This window comes from Herpailurus yagouaroundi, unplaced genomic scaffold, assembly GCF_014898765.1.
Source record: "Herpailurus yagouaroundi ecotype Mexico unplaced genomic scaffold, PumYag 192, whole genome shotgun sequence".
Lineage (NCBI taxonomy): Eukaryota > Metazoa > Chordata > Mammalia > Carnivora > Felidae > Herpailurus > Herpailurus yagouaroundi.
In genome coordinates this window covers 10,712,900-10,732,119 of record NW_024412423.1, presented here as the reverse complement: position 1 = coordinate 10,732,119, position 19,220 = coordinate 10,712,900, and the positions used below count along the sequence as shown (strand labels likewise).

At 45.7% G+C, this 19,220-nt stretch overlaps 1 protein-coding gene across 4 annotated transcripts in view; it reads right to left on the bottom strand.

The window, feature by feature from the left end:
• Window positions 1-19,220, bottom strand: part of SNCAIP (synuclein alpha interacting protein) — a 165,158-nt gene that overhangs the window by 140,597 nt on the left and 5,341 nt on the right. The window contains exon 1 of one of the 4 annotated variants that reach the window (XM_040444325.1): window positions 18,555-18,939. The exons of the other annotated variants lie outside the window; for them this stretch is intronic. The gene's annotated coding sequence lies outside the window, so the exon portion shown is untranslated. Of the gene's footprint in view, window positions 1-18,554; window positions 18,940-19,220 lie in introns of those variants that run through there. 4 annotated transcript variants of the gene reach the window in all.

Below are 19,220 nucleotides of genomic sequence, written 5' to 3'. Positions count from 1 at the left end.
TTTCTATTGTCATTTCATTGTTACATCACCCCAGCAAAGACGGCACTGCCACTTGAGAGGTTAAGAACTGGACCCAGGACCTTGATGTGCGTGACAACAGCTAGTAAATGTCTGAGCAAGAATTCAAACCAGGAAGTCTGACTCCAAGGTCCATGCTTTTCAGCATTACCCTCTGCCGAGGAGCCCTATGCTTAGGATGACTTTGCTCAAAGCTTCATTTTTGAGTGAGAGAATTCTAAATATATAGCATACTCCCATAACTACCTCAACAATTTTGAACCTAATTTAATAATTTTATACATAAAGTTTTAAACATCTATTTTTAAAAGCCATCCCATATTACTCTCTTATGATGGGTCTGCTTTTGACTTGGTTTCCTCTCAGGGTGTTGCCATACAGGCTGCTTCTGCAGTTGCATCAGAGAGCTGGGACTCTAGTCCCACCAAATAAGCTTGTCGCACTAAAGTTAGTAAGACTTAGAAGTCAAAGAAAGTCAGTTCTGCAGTAAGTTCTAAGGACCATGTGCTGGACTCACCATCCATTCATCCATCCATCCACCTACCCATCCATCCATCCATCCATCCATCCATCCATCCATCCATCATTCACTAAAATTTAGTGATAAGAATCACTATAACAAAGTTTCTCCATTAAATTTCTATTGCTTCTACCACTAGTACAGATCTCTCTGAAATTCTCAGTTGCTAAAACAATGCCCTAAGTTGACTCCCCATAACAAATGTCTTACCCAGTCTTCACTTTTCTGCCACATTCTTTTTCCAAAACATGGCTTGATGTTGTTGTTGCCTTTTAAAGGAGACAATGTATGTAAATAAATTAACAATTTGCCTGAGCTATAACAAGCCCTTCGTAAACACTATTATTTTTGCTACAACTATGTGCCAGACATGAAGGTAAGCACTGGGAATATGGCAGACATGAATGAGACATGGAGCCTGGCAGTGAGGACCTGGGAGTCTAGTGGAGACAAAGAAAAGTAAACCATCTATCACCACACAGTTGTGGAAACACCTCACTCCAACCTGGGTGGAGGCAGAGGTCAGGGGGAATGAGTTCACAGAGTAAGAAGTCTGGGAACAGGAATAGGAAAATTCCTAGGAGACTAATAGACTGGAAATTGCAGGCAGCTTCAAGTTACTGAATAAGTCTGGAGAGGCGTGGGGATCGGCCACCGGACCCATGAGGATGGACAGGTATGTGGGGCCAATTGTAAGGGCTTGTATGTCATGCTAAGGATTTTTTATTTTTTAAAGAGGCAATGAAAACCTACTACAAATTTACTGGCATGATCACAGACGCAATCAATTTTAGAAAGATCAACATGGTAACAGTGCAGCAACTGATCAGAAAGGAGTAGGGCTGGGTTAAGAGGTTGCTGGGCTGATCAAAGGGAAAAATGATGACATCATGAATAAAGATACGACAAATGTGGATGGAAAGTGTTCACTGATGTTGAGAGCAACTGAACAAACAAGGTAAGATCTACTGAGGACTGGGAATGTTGGGAGATACTGGGCATGGGGACGTTCAAGAGAACAAAGTACTACAGATAATTTCCTTGAAAGCTGGGTCCGTTCACTCAATTAAGAAATTGGAAGACAGCCAAGATTTTGAGGAAAACATGATGAATTTACTTTGGAGGTGTAAACTTTGAGAGCTGATGAAACAGCCCAATGTACATGACCAAGAGACAAAGAGGATCTCTAGCCCAAGGCTAGCGATAAAAATTTGGAAGTCATCAACACAGGTGACGGCATAAGCCTTGAGAATGGATGACACAACAATCTAGGTAGGATTATTTATTAGCATCACCCACTGACAAAGAAACATAAGCCCCCTTTGTCCGCAGTGGGAAACAGACCAAGGTTTGGCCCTGGTCATCCTTTTGACATTATCTCCTGCCACTGCACACCATATATCTTATTGTGAAGTCACATCAAAATACTTATATTTTCCCAAATGTATCAGACGCCATTGCCCTCTCCTAAATTTTCTGCCTGGTGAACACCCATTTGGCCTTGAGCTCTAAATCAAATGGCACTTTTCCTGACAAGCCCTTGATAATCTGACCACCTTCCTCCCCCATCCCAGGTGGAGTTCACGGCTCCCTCCTCCTTCTGACTGTAGCACTTGCCCACACCTCTACTATCAACACCCAAATTTCTCTCCTCTACTAGATAGAAAGTTCATAGAAGAAAAAGACTGCATCTACACAAGGAAAGGTATCAACTCATGTTTACAGAATGACTGCTTCAAGTAATCAGTCTTCAGTCTGCAAACACCATCCATCAGTCACTTTGTTTTAAAGGACTCATGACTCCTTCTGTTTGGCAAGCAGCCATAGAAGGTTCTTAGGTACAGTAATACGATACTTTTGGTATGATCTACTAAGAATTTAATTTTATTCCCATGTTACTAGTACTCACGTCAACACAACTGCTGTGGTGACAACAGTATAATCATTTAAAATAATGATTACTATGAATATAGTAGTTCCTCTCACTGAAAATGCCACCGGATTTTACTGGAAGCAAAAAAAAAAAAAAAAAATGGCAAGAGATGAAAACTAAACAGAAATAGAGGACTGAAATGAAGCAAGAGGAGCCTTCATTAGTATCAACTGGGAGATCCTGATGGCACTGTGTGGAATTACCTCATCCAAAAAGGACAATTCAAAGACAATAAACAGGCAAATGATAGATGAATAAAAGAGTTATGAAACTTTGCATTTGCTAAGTCCACAATATCTGAAAAGCATCTTCTTCACAAACAAGGAAGGCAGGAAGGCAGGGGTTGACTTTAAGGCAAATGTGAAAGGATAAAAGGGGATTCAAAGGTTCTAGTCACAATCATTCCTTCCAGAAGCATCGGTTCTTCTGGCAACAAGATATGTGGTTTTTCTTTTCTTTTCTTTCCCACCCCCCCCACCCCCTGCTCAGCAACTTGAACAAAAGGGACAATACATAAATTCTTATTTGGACAGACATCAAAAGGTCTTTCAAACTTCTATTCCTCTCCGACTCTACTTAATTGTAAAAACGAAACACCACAGACATTCACTATCTTTCTAGTTTGAGAACGAACCCTCACACAATTTTCCCACAACCTCGAAAGATGCATCCATACAGTCTGCAATTTCAAGAGTTGTGACCAATTCATTATCAAATGGAAAGAAGTCCTAGCATGTTTGGTTTTCAAAGGGCCCCTACCTCTTCAGGGGATGTGTTAGTTTTCATTCTTGACCAACAGTTTCATCAGCATGCTCTTAAGTTACAGACAAGAGACTCTAAAGATCACAGCGAACTATTTTGTGTGATTCAAGAAAGAGAACTCTTAGAAGTCAAAAGAATGTGTATGTGCACAAAATCTACTACGCAAGCACCATAATGCTGGTCTCTTATTCAGCTTTGATTATAAATGAGCACATCTACACCCGAGGGTGGAGAAGAAATACAGGGCTAAGGATCATCTGTCTTGAGTGTATCAGGGAGGCATAAATGTGAAAATCTTAGCCCCAGCCCTTATAGTAATTAAAGTAAAGACGCTGACACATGCATGATTCAACCCAATTATGACTCAGTGGTCACAAATGGGGCTCACCTGCACTAAATGGACCCAATTATCCCAGGTAGGTTATGTTTTAATTTGCTAAACACTTTGAAGTTTTAACTCCCTTTTCCAGATGTGTTGTGAGGGAGAACCCTGTCCAAAGAGACAGAGTCAAAACTCTTTAAATCGCTTTTTAGTTCTGCCACTGTAGCACTTGCTGACCTTAGCCCTTAACCTCTCCCTGTTTCACTCATCCTGTTCTTAACCTTTGGAAGATGATAGCTGTCTTCTCGTCGTTTCAAGATTTTAAAAGAACAACATAATAATTATCATGACCAACCAATATGCTGTATTAAAAAAAGCTAATGACGATGCTCACGCTGAACCTGTTGAATACCTACTAGAAGCTCATCGTGGTTTTACATTCTACCTAAATCGTGTCATCCTCACAATGACCTCTGAGACAGGGAGTCACTTGGAGGAGTTTAATAAAGAGACCACGTGCAAGCATGTGGGCAGGCTTTGTAGTAACTACAAGAGACGGTACAGTGAGCTAGTGAGTCCAAAGGACGGTGGTATCAGCATGAAGCGTCTGTAGGAGGGCAGTCATCAGACTTCAGAAAGCATCCTTGTGGAGATGGCTCCTGGCAGGAGCCTATAGGAGCAGGCGGTAACCTGGTAAAGGAGGGAACCCAGGAAGTAAACAGCTCGCACTCTCTTCCCACCGGCCTGCTCCTGTCCTGATGATGCCTCCCACCGGCCAAATCCAATCAGAAGTCAGAGAACAAAGGAGCCTCCTGATTCAGTCCAAACATCTCAGCGCACAAAGCAGGTAGATGAAGGAAGAGAGTGAACCTGGTATCTACTATTCCCAGTTATCCCAAGCATCCAAAAATTACCTTGAATAAATGAGGTTATCAACAAATATCTGTTAGTAAAAGAAGAAATGAGATCAAAGTATCAAGAGGTTCAGTATGTATGTGAAAACACACACAGTAAGAGACTGAGGCAAGCCTTGCTCTGAGGTTCAAGCTCAAGCTCATAACCAGTATTGTATTCTGCCTCCTATTCACTATCTATTTTTTTAATGTTTATTTATTTTTGAGAGAGTGAGCGAGGGAGGGGCAGAGAGAGAGGGAGACACAGAACCTGAGGCAGGCTCCAGGCTCTGAGCTGTCAGCATAGAGCCCGACGTGGGGCTCGAAACCACGAACTGTGAGATCATGACCTGAGCTGAAGTCTGTGCTTAACCAACTGAGCCACCCAGACACCCCTCCTATCCACCGTCTTTATGCCACACCATTTAATAAGCATGCTGTGGGGTGTTTGGAGGAGACGGTGAGTATGATGGAGGTAATTACCACCCCCAAGAAACTTGTAATCTGTGTTTTAGTTTTATCTCACCTTTCCATCTCCAAATCCTCAAATTCCTCTCTTGCAAGAAAAGTTCTGTAATAGCAGGTCTCTCACCCCTTACAATTCCATAACCTATTCCAACTAGAGGCTCGGCAGTGAAACTTTCCATCACATCGAATTTTGCCCACTTGATAGTATCCTGCCTTGGAAGGATGTTCTGAGCACATATGACACAGGGAGCATGGTGATATCTTTTGAGAAGACAAGGCCTTCAACTCTATTTACTGCAATGGACTAAGCCTTAGGTCTTATGTTAGTACAGTGACTTTCAAGACATGTTGAAGGATTCATTTATTCAGTTACAATATATCGATCATATAGTATATACTTGGGACTACACAAGGTACATGCACAGACTGAGAAAACAATTTTTTTTTTATAAAATGTTTTTTAAGTTTATTTATTTTATTTCTGAGAGAGAGAAAGAGAGAGAGTGTGAGAAAGAGAGACAGAGAAAGTAAGGGAGGGGGGAGAGAGAGTGAGAGAGAGAGAGAGAGAGAGACAGAGAATTCAGAGTGGGTTCCACACTGTCAGCACAGAGCCTGATGTGGGGTTCGAACCCACAAACAGTGAGATCATGACCTGAGCCGAAATCAAGAGTCAGACTTGAACTGGCTAAGCCACCCAAGTGCCCCAGAAAACAATTCTTACCCCAAATCAACAACTGCTTTCTGCACAAATGAGTCAATTATTACCCAGAGGGAAGTTAAAAGTGTGTTAATTACCAAGAGAGGTCACGGGCACACATCTGGGAGTACAGTCGTGATCCTGCCCCTCGGTGGCACCCTCCTTTACTTCTCCCCACATTGTTCGGAGCTTGGATACAGGATAAAAACCCTGTAATAAGCATCCTAAACCCTGACGTTGTTCCTGGAGACAATCCAGTATTCTAATATGTTTCCATCTCTTCCTAAGAGTCTCCGCTTGGAAACGCCAGCTCCACATATAGGGGCCTGCCTCAAAGAGATCAAATAGTAATTTGCCCCTGTGGGTTTTTTCTCAGTTCTACTTTGGAGCTTGAGGAGGCCACTCTTTGCCGCCTGATCCTAACTGAAATAGCACATAGAAATCTTTCGTCTCTTTCAGGGACAAGGCGAGTGCGCTGGCACGGCAGCTCCCTTTCATGCTGTGCAAGCATTAGCTTTGCATTTTTAAAAACTATTGTACAATGTGTCATGCGGCGAGGTTTGCCAAAGGGAGGGAAAGGGGGGAAAAAGAATAGCAGAGTTGATTTCCTACATGGAAGTTTTAATGATTCTGGAAAACCATCAACCCGTATCAAATTTCTATACTAATTTCACAGTTTCCCACAAATGGCAAGAATGCAAAACCATCAATTAGCCTCGTGGTGATTATATTTTGAAGAACAATCTATTTTCCTGATAGATAATTCTACCAAATGGAAAAATTCATTTTGTTAAAAACCTGAACACTTGATGATGTTTATTTCATGCAAGGGGCTCAAGGTAAAAATCGCCCTTTCAGTCATCTTCCAAATGTTTACTCAGGTGCACACACCTGTGCTTTCTGTCGCCAACCAAAGCTCTGAGTGTGCAGGATTTCTGCTCCGTTAGACAGTCATTTACATACATTATGAAACAGAAACTGAGGAGAAGCCATCAAGCCCTTGCTGGGAGGAGCCCATATCCCTCTACTTACCAAATCAATCTGTAACTTAAAAAGAGCCCTGCTATTTCCTAGCAACATGAGTAAACATTGTACTATATCCAGCTCCCAAGATTTGTAACCATGTTAATCTGTGAGTACTCAATTTAATTAAAGATTAGACTTTTAAATTGTATTTTTAGTGCACAACAGTACTGCTAAATTATGATGATCAGCAGTTAAGTGTGCTTATGTCTGCAGAACTCGGGGAATGAAAATGAATCATTTATTTCCATCTTGATATGACTGCTCTTCTCTGAGGCGCTATGCTCCGAGTTCTCAGGGTTTGGAGTTCATTGGAACTCGATGGTTAAAACACAGCTTGGAGACCTCATTTATGAAAATTCCTTTAAACCTTTCACCACTCTGACAGATCCAGTCCAAGTGCACTGAGCCAATTCAAAAGTAGCTCTCAGCCCTTTTATAGGTTTTCAATTACACCAACACAGCACACCAGAGCCGTCATGTTGGACAAAGTCTATTACGGTCACAGAGAGGCACGAGAGCCTTTGTAAGAGACTCGTATGAAAGCAGCATTCTCACAACTGGAGCCAATGGATGTAAAGCTTTGTCTGTCTCGAACCATCCTTGACTTATTAAAGAAGGGATCTTCAAATGACTTAAACGTGGCTAGTGCTTAGTTAGCTACTACAGGATGCAGGCTATGTGGTTTTTTTGGCTTTTTTTTTTTTTATCTTTTTAGAATTTACTTTGCAAAAATACTGGCAAGCTACCTTGTCTTCAAACTGTTCCAAATAGCTTTCCCGAAGAATTGTTCAAACATTTTCTAGGCTTCATTCATTCCCTACCCCCTCATAGCGTGTGACAGCAGGATTCACTTTTCCCCATGTGCGTTCCGAGAAACAAAAAGCCCCAGCGGGTCAATGAGCTTTCCAGGCTGACACTGGTCATCAATGGTAAAACAGAGGTTAGGCCGGATTCCATTTACTATTTCAAAGCACTCTTTAAGCGGGCCTGAGACGCCCAGAGTCTTCTCTGAGACAAGGATCCCTTACAATGTTTATAGGACCTAACAGATCGTACAGTGACAGTTTCTTCCATTTGCAAACTGTGCATTTATTTGAGTATGTGGTTGGTATGGCTTTATGGGAGTGCCAATCTTTGAAACTTGGTTGTGTGAGTTCTTTTAAGTGACATTCACCATTAGGGGTAAAGGGGACAAACGTGCCCATTAGTGGGTTAGAAGCACTTGCAAAATTTAAATGCTGTATGTGCAAATGCTAATTTACTCAGCATATCAATCTCCCATTTTCTCCAGGGAGTGGTGAGGCCTCTAAAACCACTGGCAACAGAGACAGCTCCCTGACACAGCTATTCCTCCCCTGCTTATTTCATGTTCTGGAAGGCAGATGGGCCTTTTTTTGTGTTTGGTCTATCCTGCTTGTTTGGGATTTTTTTTTTTTTTTTTTTTATCCTGTTAAATAAGAACATGAAGTTTTAATATACTGGACTGTGCCTAAATTCCTCTAATCATCAATATTGGAAGAGGCAAAGCCTAAAGCTGAATACGACATGGGGAACCTCAGAACAGTTTGAGGCTAGGAACACCCCTATCCAGTGTCAAGGCTTCCTGGCCATGCGGTGGGACTCAAATGCAGTTCTGTGGCACTGGCCAGAGCCGGGAGCTGACAGGCAAAGTGAGTGCCGAGAGACAAGGCCCCACATACCAATCCCGGCTGCTCCTGGTGTTACGCATAATCTTTCCTCGTTCATTAATGAATTCCCAATGCACTGAATGCCAGCTGCGGGCCTACTAAATGCCGCATTCCACATTGGGGACAGGAAGTTGACAGGTGCAACCCTACCCTTGTAGCGAGCAGCCAGCCCCATCCAATAGGCATAAGAGCAGAGGCGCAGGCTCACTGTGGAGGGACGACAGAGGGAGTCGTCCCTGAGACTGCCCTTGGGACTCCCACTGCCTCCTCAGAGCCCAAGCCTGGAGTCCACTATGGGAGCCACAGGCCACATGTGGCTACTAACCATCACAAGTGTGGCTCGAGTCTGAGTTAAAAACAAAACACACGCCAACTTTCAAAAAGTATGAAAAACAAGAACGAAAGGGAGGTAGTTAATAATTTTTTTTTATATTACATGAGGAAATGCTAATATCCAGGATATACTGCATTAAGTAAAATAGAGGAAATTAATTCCACCTGTTTCCTCTTATTTTTCCGAACGTGCTTGCTAGAAAATGAGAAATTAATTAAGTGGCTCACATTCACAGACTTATTATTTCTGTCCACCAGTTTTGTTTTGTTTTTTTTTTTTTAACGTTTATCTATTTATTTATTTTGGAGAAAGAGAGAGAGAGGGAGGGAATGTGTGTGAGTGGCGGAGAGTCAGAGAGGGAAGGAAACAGAGAACTTGAAGCAGGCTCCACGCCCTCAGCACAGAGCCTGACACGGGTCCCAGACTGCCAAAGCCACCCAGGCACCCCTCTACCCGCCCGTTGTGGTGTAAGAAGTCACAACACAACACTTAGAGAGAGAACCTGGGAGGCTGTCTCGGGGGCAGCTGGGGGGCAGGGAGAAGGAAATGTGTAGAAAAGAGCACACAGGGGCGCCTCTCAGGGGCTGCAGAGATGGGCAGAGGCTGGCAGTGCGTGTGCTTCCTGAGTAGTACATGCCTGCCAGATTCAGTTGCAGCAGAAAGACCACAACATCAAAGCCAAAATGACAATAATCACATCACAAATAACTCAGAAGCAGCCTGTGGCTTCCACTAGGCTATGCTCCGCCAGGCACCAGACCGGCTAGCTAGCCCTGCCTTCAACCCCGTCCGGCCAGTCATTTGGTCACTCTGCCCCCTCATCTGAAAAGGGGTGGCTGAGATGCACTGATGCGCCTGTGTCCCCCTTACTCCGCCTACTAAGTCTCTGGAAATCTAAAGCACTCTCAACAACCCAGGGGAGGGATGAAAGTGCTAGAGAAGCAGACACGCTTGTGCCTAGAGATGTAAAGCTGCAAAGAACGGAGACGGGAGGAGAATCAATCCTTCAGACTTTGTCTTTCCGAAAACATCGCCTTTTCTTTCTTTGCTAGCCCCCTTCCCGGGGAGATCTAGAAGAGATGGAAATGCCACGAGCTCAGGAACCACATCTGTGAGCTCACTGTGGTGACCACAGCTCCGAGGGGAGCCTGGCATAGAGCAGCACCTCACCGTAACGGTCTGTGAGGGGTGCCAGTGGAGAATCTGCAGCCAGTTTTGCTGCTGAGTGTTGCTGCTGTGTGGTTAATGACTCTGAGGGTGCAGGCTGCACTCAGGAAAGAGCGAGGGGCTCACTGAGGCGGGGTCAAGCAGCAGCGATCTGCCTCTCGGACGCTGGGGTCTGCGTGCGAGCTGTCAACCCAGGCGAAGGTGCAGAGGAGCCGAGACCCTCCCAGCCCTTGTCGGCCCCTGCACGGGAGACAACCCCAGAGGTTGCTGCAGCAGAAACGGCTGCCTGACCCACTGCCACCAGGGAAGCTGCAGGGTGAGGGAAGTCAAGGGGGAACAAAGGCTCGGAAGGTCACGGGCACGGGTCTCACGCCCAGCGTGGTGAGAGGAACGAGCACGGACGCCGCATGAAATAACAGTGATGCCCGGCGGGGTTTGACTCCACTCTCAGCACTTGGTGGCTGGGACACTGAGCTCCTTCTCTGACCCTCATTCTCCACAGCTTACAACAGGGCTGGGAACACAGGGCTTAGGGGGCTGGTTAGCTACAATGTACTTTTCAAAAAAGACTGGCACATGGTAAACATTCAATAAATGGTCAATAAGTGGTATATATTCGACAATGGCCATTATTTTTCTTCTGGATTACAGCTTTTTTTAAAATTTATTTTTTTAACATTTATTCATCTTTGAGAAACAGAGAAAGACAGAGCATGAGCACGAGAGAGGAGACACAGAATCTGAAGCAGGCTCCAGGCTCTGAGCTGTGTCAGCACAGAGCCTGACGCAGGGCTCGAACTCACTGACTGCGAGATCATGACCTGAGCCGAAGTGGGACTCTTAACTGACTGAGCCACCCAGGTGCCCCAACAGCTTTTTTTGTTTTTTTAATGTTTTTAATTTATTTTTGAGAGAGAGAGAGAGAGAGAGCATGGAAGCGGGGGAGAGGCAGAGAGAGAGGGAGACAGAGGCTCTGAAGAGGTATCTGTGCTGTCACTGTAGACCCCAATGTGGGGCTCAAAAACACACATTGAGCTAAAGTTGGATGCTTAACACACTGAGCCACCCAGGTGCCCCTGGATTATAGCTCTCAAACAAGGTTTTTAACCTGGAGTCTGTGGGGCCCCAGGAAATCCACAAATGGGCTCCCACATATTCTGGAAGCCCTGGACTCAGTGGTGTGTATGAACATCTTTTTTCCTTTTTTCTTTTTTTTTAATGTTTATTTTTGAGAGAGAGAGACAGAGCACAAGTGAGGGAGGGGCAGAGAGAGACAGGGAGACACAGAATCCGAAGCAGGCTCCAGGCTCCGAGCTGTCAACACAGAGCCTGATGCGGGGGCCTTAACTCACGAACCACGAGATCATGACCTGAGCTGAAGTCAGATGCTTAACCGACCAAGCTACCCAGGTGCCCCCAAACTTTTTTTCTAAGGAAAGTATCCTCAGCTTTCATCAGATCCCCAGAAGGCTCTCAGACTGGAAACCGGTGAAAACCCACCGAGCTTCTGTGACTTCCAAAGTGTTTAGCATATTTTACGTATCTATGGACTTTCTGAAGGACCCTCAGGACAAAGACTTCACTCTGGCTGTTCAAGAGGCGTGAGTTTTATACACAGCAGTACAATCTGCAGATGGGCCCTTTATTATCTGGCAACAGCAGAAGCACAGGAATATGGCTGGAATTTCTAAGGCAGACATCCATCTTAATTCCATCTGTGGTGCCAGAGCCCTTACCACTCGAAACACATCTTTCTCCACAGTCTTTTTGACATAATTGAAGGCAAAGGGAGGCAGGTGGCATGTTTTATACCTCGGAGGCGGTCACCCGGTTTTAGAACCACGAGAACCGAAATTGTAACTGGGTGAATTGCGAGAGCCCAATCAAAGCTTGATTTTACTCCTCACCAACCCAGATGAGGGTCTGACAGCTTGGCCATCTCCAGGAAGAAGGACCTTAACTCTGTAAATCTTAAGCTTCCTCACAGGCAGGAAAAGGATAGATAATGGTAATAGCTCCTTCCTAGGGCTGCTGTGAGAATTAATAAGAAAATAATTGTAAGTCATCTGTTAAGCAACCAACGCAGAGTAAGTGCCTCATAAATATTAACTATTAAATAACCTCTCTTATGGCAGAGGGGGAAAAAAAAAGTATTCCTCATCTGATCTCTGGGCCGTACATTTTAGCTTCAAGACAGACTTTGGGCCACTGGTATTTTTTCAGCCTCTTTCTTGAGGTAGCTGGTAGTGACCAAGTAGGCATCGAGCGTTACACGGAGCCAGGAAAACAGCAGAAAGGTGTCTGAACGGTGATTTCAAAGAGACCCTGCCTTCCTGGCCAACATTCAGAGATGCAAATTTAGGCATCACGTTGAAGGAAACAGGACGCATCTTGAAAACCACCGAGGTTAATGACCCTTTTCATTCCTTCCCCTAAAGCTTCTTCAGCATGTTTGCTGTGAGGACCCCTGCACTAGACACAGGGATACAGAGATGAGAAAGCCCCTCGGAGCTGTCACAGCACAACGGGACAGGACGTCACACTTATGGCACCACAGGGTAAAGTAGGATGTGGGGCCAGGTGGGGCTGGGCAGGACCTGGTGTTCAAGCAAAGGCTTCTCCGAGAAACAACGCTTGGGGTGCGTGTGGAAGGAGGAGTGAATGTTCAAGGTCAAGTCAGGTCAAGAAAGGAGAAACAATACTCCACTGGGACAAAAGCACAGGCAGAAAAAACCCCATGAAGATGAGAGAAAATGAAGCCTTTGGGGGCCTTCAAGTGGCAGAGGTCAGCACAGCACGGGGGTCACGTGGGCAGGGGGCAGAAGCCACACGGCACACACCTCCATCCCATCCAACCTCCTGTGTCCGCGGGAGGCAGGGCCCACCTCACAGGGAACCCAGGAGCTGTGGGAATTCAAGATCAGGAGGTTGCTCTTTTCCTCCAGGGCTGTGAGGTTCTGAATGGCTCTTGGGCAGTTACCTGATTCGATTTTATCTATTTGTTCTTTGAAAGAGCACCCTGGCCATGGTGAGGAGGATGGAGTTGAAGCAGAGAGACTGGACGTGGCATTCTCAGAGGGTACTTGTGCAGGGTGAAACGGGGTGGGGGGGGCTCTAAACTAACGGGGGAAAGAGTGAGACAGAGACAGGGGTCCTGGTGAGTGACCCAATGAGAGGTCAAATCAGGCTCATTCCCAGGTTCATGGCTTGGGGGCAGAGAGACGATGCATCCTCCAGGGAAAATGGATGGAAGAGTAGATATACCTTATATACCTGTTCTTTTTGCTTGCACAGGATCCTCGCTCTCTTCTCGATAGTTTCTTTTTAAAGAACCACCCCTTGCTTGCTCTCAGGCTATTTACTTTGGGAGGGTTTTACCCACCACCCCCTCATGAAGTTCTCACATCCTCCCCATGTCTTGCCTCTGCCCATAGACTGTTCCTTCCATTCACGAAGGCTCCAGGCCTGGGCACATGATCAAGGCCAAGTCAAGTCGAATTCCATGTTCCAGATCCCTGGCCACAGGAGCTGGTTCAGGCATGGGCATGTGCCCATTAATTAAGAGTTAATCCCAAATTATTCTCTTCCCCTGCAGGGGTTAAACTTGAAGCTGCTTCGGACCATTGTACCACCAGGAAGAAGAGAGGAAATCAGAATTGGAGCCTTCCTGAACTTTTCCCATAAGGGAGACAATATATGCCCCTGCCTAGTTGAGTAAGTACAAGCCGGGTTTCTGTGACTTGCAGCCAAGAGCCGTGACAAAGATAAGTAAAGAAAATTGTGTTTCAAAAAAGAAAAGTCTACTTTTGTGAGTGGTGGATTATAAAAAAAAAAACACAAAAAACCTACGTTTCTGAGACAATAGTACCTTAAAACATTTGAATCTAAAAAAGATACTTAGGGACTTTATAGCAAATTCTACTGTGACTAATGAAAAGCCAAACCAGACTGCTTTTGAAAATGTTACTGCACCAGATAATGGCACATTCACTCATTAAGTTAACATTTATTGAATATCTTCAGGGTTCTTAGACGTGCACAAAAGAAACTATAAAAGCATACGCTTGGATTTGAGCTGGTCCATCCAAGCCCTTCCATAACGAGCAGCTGTGCGTGCTGTTCAGACTAATTGTGTGACGTTAGAGAGGCCAGGTGTTCCTGTCTGGCCCACAGCTGCACTTGATGGTGAGGGCACCACCTGAATTTCAGACTGGCCATCAATAAAACACGGCGGGTTGCACAGCACCTCAACAGAGCCCTTAGGTACAAGAGTGGAATGTGTTGTGAATTCCTCTCCCCTCCAATAAAACAACCCCCGGACCTTCTTTCTTTACTCTCCTTCCATGAAAAGACCCCCACACTGGCAAGGGTTTAACTGTTACCGATGCACCCTCGTCTCTGTGTAAGTATGCTTGTACCATCACCTCCTGCCCTGTCCCCTCCTCAGGGGCCAGGTCCAAATAAGTCTGGCGGGTGTTCATTCCTGGCGGGCATTGGCTGGTTTGGCTACCCCGGGTGGATCCATTCCCGCTTCTGAGGGCAGGTCTGCCTTCTCCTCCGTGGAAGCGCCTACCTATTCCCCATCGTGTGCTTAGTAGGCCTGTCAATCAACGCGCCGGGCGAAGCAGTGTGCCTGCCATTCAAACTAGACCAAAGGTTTTCTCTGTGTGGGTATGCCAAGTCCAAGGGCAGACCTCCAGCTGTGACTTGCAGAGAAAGAACATCAGTCCCCACTCCCCAGCCCTTGAGGAGTTCTGTTTCCACCCGGAAAGTGGTTCTTCTGACTTCCCTTTGACCCTTGGGATAGCCTCCGTGTTCCCTTTTGTTTTCCGTTGCTTTACTTGGGAGAAACTCCAGCATATGTAAGTTGCTGCACTTTAAGCGCTAAGCAATAGCGACCATTCAGAGCATACTCTGCAGCTGATAAAGTACTTTCACATCCAATTTATCTCTTTTAATCCACCTTTCTGAAACTGAATTTTTCTCCTCCCCCCCAAATAAATCACTTATTGATCTATTTCTCACAATGGCACATTCTTTCAGCCACTTAAGCTTTTTTTTTTTTTAACCTCAGAATGATTTTGACTAGAGGCTTTCAGTAATGCGGTGTCATCAGTCACCCCATCCCAAAATACGGAATCTCCCAGAATGATCCTTTCCTTTCCCTTTTCTTTGCTTCTGCCTTTGCCAGAGCCTTCCTCACTGCCCACCAACGGTCTGCTGACTTTGCCACCAGCCTACCGTCTCTAAACCATCCTGATGCCACTGGCAGAAGGCTGTGACTAACATTTTACCGTCACTGTGTTACTCATCATCTTCCCAAGGTTTACAGAACGAAGACTACAGGACAATGAGGTCCAGCACATTCCCTAACCTAAATTCTGGGGTGCCTACGACCAGGCTTCACTCAACTCTCCGGTCTTGCAGTACATTCCTCCTTAGCAGAAAACATTTGTGAGAATGAGTGTCCTCAAACATGTAAATTGCTGACGGTAAAATGTTAGTCACAGACAAGAAAGAAAGAGAAAAAAAAAGGAGGCTACATTAGAAGTGGAGTCTTTCTTGGGTCGCCTGGGTGGCTCAGTCAGTTAAGTGTCCGACTTCGGCTCAGGTCATGATCTCACAGTTTGTGCGTTTGGGCCCCGCATCGGGCTCTGTGCTGACAGCTCGGAGCCTGGAGCCTGTTTCAGATTCTGTGTCTCCCTCTCTCTGCACCTCCCCTGTTCACGCTCTGTCTCTGTCTCTCTCAAAAATAAATAAACATTAAAAAAATTTTTACAAAAAAGAAGTGGAATCTTTCTATACTGCTTGAATCCAAGGTGACCTTGTGATTTGAATCAAATTGGTCCATGGGATGTAGACGTCCTGGGTGCCTGTTAACCTGGCTAACAGTCTGATAACCGCCTGATGTAACTGAAGCCCTCCTAGATCACCCTGCCACCAGCTCACCCACCAGGTGACTGAAGATGCCTGAAGGAACCCCACCAAGATCAGCAGAAGAACCATCCAGCTGAACTCAGTCCAAACCATGGACCACACAACCATGAGCTTTAATATTTGCTTTAAGCAAATGCTTTTTGGGGTGACTGGTTATGCAGCAACGGACAAGTGATAAAAACATCTGAGCTGATTTGGTCATTTTCTCCTTAGAATCCCTTTTCATTTACTATTTAGCATCTTGGTTGCTCAATCATACAGTATCTTTCTTCATCTTTTGTATGATTCATTTTTCATGTGTCCTATTTCCTCCCTTCTAAATTCCTTATGAAGAGTTCCTGTGTTTTATACTTTTATATGCCACAAATGCACAAAGTGAATACACAATAAAGAGGAATCAACTAGTGCATTTTGGGGCCCAGCCATCAGCCTTATCAATTCATAGTCATCATTTGGACAAATATTTTGGTCACTAACTTTTTTTCTAATGTTTATTTTTGAGAGAGAAATAGAGCACAATCAGGGGAGGGGCAGACAGAGAGAGAGAGACAGAGAATCTGAAGCAGGCTCCAGGCTTTGAGCTGACAGCACAGAGCCCGATGCTGGGCTTGAACTCAAGCACCATGAGATCATGACCTGAGCCGAAGTTGGATGCTTAACTGACTGGGCCACCCAGGCGCCCCCTCCCTGGTCACTAACTTTTAAAGCTTAAAAGAGAGCTAAGATGGAAACAGCCAATTATGAAATCTAGTTATCCACATAAAGTGCAAAATCATGCAAAGTATATATCATAGTAGTAACCGATTCATTACTGATCCATTTTCAGTAAATTATTTCTTGTAACTAAACCTGCACATCAATCAAAGGTACACAAGAATGAGGCACCCGGGTGGCTCAGTCGGTTAAGAGTCCGACTTTGGATTTCTGCAGAGGTCATGATCTCACGGTCATGGGATCAAGCCCTGCACTGGGCTCTGCGCTGAGCGTGGAGCCTGCTGGGGATTCTCTCCCTCTCTGTGCCCTCTCCCCTGCTCACACTTTCTCTCCCTCCAAATAAATAAATAAACATATTTTTTTAAAGGTGCACAAGGAACCAAGTATATAAGGGTAAAAGTTTCACAGAAGCAACGGTTTGATTTTTCACCAGGATGTTATTGTTCTCCCAAGACACATATTTCTCCTATGTGGTTTGCAACGGTAACCTGACAGACTGCCAAAAACAAGGTTTCTATTCGAAGAGTGTCACTGATTCTCTTGTTGCCTTTCAATTAGATTTTGCATTTAAAAGAGAATCTCCCTTGTGTTTCTTATAATGATGCACCTGCTCCTTGGGAGATTTCCTCTTTTGACAAGTAATGCCTTAAATCTGGCAAGAGAAACAGCTCCAGGCTTCCTGTGATAATATCAAAGATCATTTGTTTGTATAAGATGTTTGTGTGGGTTTCCCTCCTAAGAGCAGTAAAGTACTACTCCACTTCCTTCCAAAACAACGGCGCACACAAAGTTTCTTGGCCTCTGTGCTGCATTTCCACAGACACCTGCACCAGGACAACTGCCTGGAATTAGCAAGGCTGTGACATAGTACATGGAGAGCTTCATTTGCCCTGGTCACTTGCTTTTGGACATCAATACATAGTAAATGTCAAATCAGTACAGGCAGTGTTACTTCCAATCTACTATCTTGTAACTTCTCCTCATGAAAATTAAATCTATATTCAAAGTTATATCCCTTAGTTTTTAATAATTATTTTTTTTCTAACTAAGATGTCCACAGATCCTTAAGAGAAGCACCATCTTTTTTTTTTTTTTTTTTCTGATTCTAGACCTAGGGACTCCTTCCTATTTGATTATGGGTAAGCTTCAGTGGAAACTGCCTTCACATGAGAGACTTCTGTGATGGATAGAAAACGTCACACCTTCTTCAAACAGTTTCAAGAACCCCTTAAAGCGATCTCCTTTCACTCTCACCAGGCTGAGTGTAAATTAACATTGAGATGCATCAGGAATGGCCAATAGACATTTTCTCCCAGAGGTGAACACATTAGCATACCGCTTTCCTATACCTTGTTCTCTTTGCCTTTTAAAATTTCAATATGTACAAATGAAATACAGATTTCAACCCATTCCCCGCTGGGATGTCTGCTCCATAATGAGAGAAATAGGTTTTTGCCTTCCTGCAGATTCAGCAAGGAAAGTGGTGCTCGAAAATTACGTGTTTAGAGTGACACCTTGGAGAACTGACATACTGTGCACACATGTAATCCTCATAAACCTCCCCAGACAGCCCTTATTTCATTTTGCAAACTGCACCCTGGCCGGGCTCCACAGCACGTGGTGTGCGGCGGGTCTGTCCTGCACCGGCTCTCCCTTCCTCTGGGCTCTTCCTTGCCTCCGGGGTCTCTGATGGGCACTTGTCAGTAACAGTCAACAGGAGCGAGGTGGCCCAGCCACCAGCCAGTGAAAAACTGACACCGACCGGAATGCTTCCTTAATTAACTTTCCCAAGGAAAGCAACGTTCCCACAGGAAAAAACAACACGTCCCCGCCGCCCCCCCCCCCTCCTAGCGGTCCATTGAAAATGAGCAACAATGCCGTTGCCTTTTTGTTTCCTAAAGACTTTTCTTTGCTGCAAGCAGTAGCGTGTTCCTCAAAGAATGCTAGTATTTCCTGTGGAAACTGTATGGCTGCCAGTAACGGCTCATAATTTTCCCTTCTTTTCTTTTCGTAAAAATGAAATAAACAAAACGTGGCATTTGACAATAGCCAAAATACCAGTTCACCCCACTTACCACCTGCAGATGAAAGTCATCACCACGAGAGAAGGCCAAGAGAGGCACATTCGCGGCTAAAATCGACGCGGACGAGCCCGGGACGCAGGACAGCGCCGGAGGGGCAGGTCGCAGCCCCGGCTGGACGGGGCAGCCAGGGAGCTCCGGGGATGCGCGCGGGGCTCCCCTGGGCGGCACAACCCCAGGCGCCCCCCTTTCGCGTGTATTATTATCGTGATTGGGTCCTGTCGCTGTTACTATTACTTCGCCCCTCGTTATCTCGGCTTTCAGGCGCTGGGGCACTGCCCAATCCTGCCTCCGAGGTGGCAGCCAGGATAATAACCACACGAAATGGGCAAAGGGAAGGAACAATCCTTTGGAAACCGAGGCGGGGGCTGTCTGCCCACCCCCCTTCCCCTGAGTAAAGCTGCCGCTCGGTAGCCGCCGCCGTTACTATAGGGACCCCCCCCCCCCCCCCCCACCCCCAAAACCCTTTCTGCAGAGGCGCCGCCGCTGCCCCGGCCGCCGGGACTCGCGGCACAAAGGGGGCCCGGGGGCTGCGGGGAGCAGGGGCGACACCCGCCGGGGTCTCCCGGTGCAAACTTGGAGAGGCTCAGCCGCCCGCCGCCGCCGCCCGCCGCCTCCCCGCCGCGCCCGCCGGGGACCTGGACTCACCGGGGGGCGCCC